The sequence below is a fragment of the Trachymyrmex septentrionalis genome, unplaced genomic scaffold, assembly GCF_001594115.1.
Source record: "Trachymyrmex septentrionalis isolate Tsep2-gDNA-1 unplaced genomic scaffold, Tsep1.0 scaffold16, whole genome shotgun sequence".
Lineage (NCBI taxonomy): Eukaryota > Metazoa > Arthropoda > Insecta > Hymenoptera > Formicidae > Trachymyrmex > Trachymyrmex septentrionalis.
In genome coordinates, this window is record NW_017304758.1 from 203,109 (window position 1) to 206,713 (window position 3,605).

Here is a 3,605-nt window from a genome sequence, read left to right on the forward strand (position 1 = left end):
ACTAAAGATCTTATTCTATCGTAATTATAAAGTTTTACTTTTTTAATCGTATTACAATATTATACATCTTATTCTAATTTAGTTCACTTTTTTACATCGCATGGATCGAGGAAATAGCATTTATATTAAAATATAAAATAATATGATATAAATCTTTAAAGACTGAACCAATATTCACATGTCTTAATTGATGGAGCAGTATCATCATAAGTTAGAATTTTTGAAATAACGACTTTCAGCCGCCATTTTCTTCTGATTAAAAAATAAAGTAACGCGTGTCGAAAATAAGCTCTTTAGGAAGCTGCATTTTTAAGATGGTACAAATACGATGTTTACTGCGTCTATTGTCAGTAAGTGACTAAATATCATGGAGTAATATTAAAGCGTCATCAAACAATAGCTGTGAAATGTCGTCGGCAACACTGACATTAATGCTATCTCTTGCGAAACACTTAAAACTAAATCACATTCCTAATACATTATATGTATAAGATATATGATACACTGTGCGTTGGATCCGATGTAATTATTGTTATCCACCGTAATTATAGTTATAATTGACTCACAAGTTAATTGCTATCCTACTCGAAGGAAGGATTTTTTCCTATGACGGAAAAAAATACGAGTTATTGTACTCGTATATAAAATTCTTTACTCGTATGCCTAGTATTGATCATGACCATCTGATAATGAAATTTCATTTTCTATAATAAGAATGGTGCATTTCAAATGTAAATATGAAATAACAATTCAGTTAATTTAAATATGCCATTAAATGCGAAACGATATACGGGTCTTGAGCCTCGCGTTACGAAATTCACGGACCCGCATTGCACACATGCAAAGAGATGAAAGACACTCAAACACCAGTACAAAAACGTATCTGCATGATCTGCTATTGAAAATTCATGTCTTGAATGGTTTATATGAATGAAAGGTAGGAGGATCCGAAGGACATTGCTCAACGGACAAGAGACGCGGCGGTAGGTACTACTAATTACTTGTACTTTTTATTCCATGCGAATATAATACCGTCGAGGCAGCCTCAGAGCGAGGAGGTCGCTGATAAAAAAAAAAAAGGAAGGAGTGCAAAGAGAGAAGGTGAGGTAAAAAACAGACACTGCCGCGCGAGAAAGATCGGTGGAAGGAATATGTAAAAGGGGCAGGGTAAGAAGGGGGGTAGTTGGAGTGCATTACTCAAAGCTTTAAAGTCATCTATACGCCATCAGCGACTCACGTATGTATGTGGAGGCCCCAAACCGCGTGTACACGCTCGTAAAATCGCTATGGCGCAGGAGGCAGGTCGGACTCCTGATTGAGTTACGATTTAATTAGTCCGCGCAGCCAATCAGTAATTAAGATATCCGCTAATCAACAGGCGCGGCCCTTCTTCGATATCTCTTCTCCACGAGTTCGCTACTGAAGAACTTTTGCCATGCGCTCTCTCTTTCTTTTTCTTTCTCTTTTTCTTCACAATATTATTTCTATTTTTTAATATTATTTTTAATTTGTTTCATTTTTTTCTTATTAGATTTATAATATTAACAAACTTGAAATTATCGTACGATAGTGTCTTTTGATTATTCACAATCAAATTAAAAAGATTTAAATTATTTTGATTAAATATCTTTATGTCGTTAGGCATAAAAATGAATTTTATGTTATATTTTATTTTATATCCAAATTTCTCATGTTGTACATATTACATTATTCTCTTCTATTAGAATTGTGCTTGTAGCACTCAGTTTTATTCATTTTGATGAAAAAAATACTGAACATTCCCGGCATCTACCGGAAAAAAACAGAACACACGAAGACAAGTCTGATAAACGCTCGCTTTCTTCCGTTACCTTTTTACAAACCTGTTTAACATGCACAGAGTCCGGTCCAAAGAAAAGATTGCACAAATATGTATGCTAATAATTTTTTTCACATTTGCAAACGATGCACATATGTGTATGTTTATTATTTATAGAATGTAATAGTTCTGTTATAATTTTTAAGATAAATGTTTCTGCCGAATATGTATATCAAATTAAATTCCGTATCAGCCAGTTGTATGATATAATGTTTTGATTGCAATTAATAGCCGCCGGCTGCGTTACGGTCGGTTAATTGTCGGAGAAAGATTAATGGCGCGAAATCACGCCACTAGCAGTAAATTGTTCGACACCGATTTTTGTATGGTGGACTTATTGAAAATGAGGCACTTACTTGTGCGAGATATTAAAATAATATGTTTACTATTACAGGTGACAGGATTGAAAGTTAACATAGTCTTGTGAAAAAATACTATTGGAAAAATACTAGTTGTGAAAGAACTGTTGAAATAAATAATGTACAATATTCGAATAGTTATCTAATTATTTTCAGTTTTTTTGCTAATCCAATAATGTTATCGCGAAGATCAGATCGAGTGAAAATAAAATCTAAATTAAAATAAAATATAAATATTATAAAAAATATCTTATAAATTATTGATTTTTTGTACTTTGATACTTTTATATGCAAAATAATTAAAGAAATCATATTACGTAAAAAATATAATTCAATTTAGAAACGTAGATGTACATGATACATCACGAATTGCATATTGGCACTTTGAACATATAATTGCAATCTTTTAATGACATGTTTACGCAATGACACTGTTTCGATTTTATCCGAACAATCAAGGGAAAATTGTAGTCTAAGATTTTTTAGTGCATTTCTTAAATAATAACAAATAATTTCGTATTGAACTGTGGATATATTACAATGTATCACTCTGTGATTAACGAAGCGAAAATAAATATCGTATATATTGTCTTGCTTCTACAAACAAGTGTCAGTATAATAAATTGTATTTTTTAGATATCGCTATAACATTTTGTGCATTTTGAAATTATGTTTTTGTAAAACAAAATTTTTTAAAATAAATGTCACTTTAGTTCTGGTTACACGAATTATGGTATCAAGGATGAAAAACAGGTAAAAATATTTTAATGCACAAAATGCTGTAACAAATAATTATATATATATGTATACAAAATTATCTTAGCATGTATTGCGAAGCAACTAATTTTGCCGGCGCAAAAGAGGCTTGCATCGACTTCAAGGCCTGATTTATAACAGAATCCTAGATTACCAATGAGAATGAATAGATTCTACCTTATCGTCGTCCGTGAGGTTGAGACCTATCAGGAAGATCCGGTAAAACCCGGATACGCGAGAAGATCCGCCTTGATCCGCGGCAGGTTCCAGGTTGCTTCGGTAATTATGCCCCGATTCGAGATTTACGGGCGAACGAAGCTGTCCAGGACGTATCGCCCTTTATTTATAGTTACAGAGAATTACTTATTGCAATCCCCGTTTTTTTCGTCTTTCTTTCTCTTTCTCTCCCTTCGGCTGCACGACGTGCGCTTTTAACGCAGTCGTCGAAGACGACCACCCGCGGTATCGTGCATGGGAATGCAGCTGTGAACACCAGATTCAGTCTTGTGACAGCTTCAGAGATTTTTTTAAATTATATTTATAAGAAAGTTCAATTATTTTTTTATAAAATTTAAATATATATATATATATATATATATATATATATATATATTCAAAATTTTATCTTAATT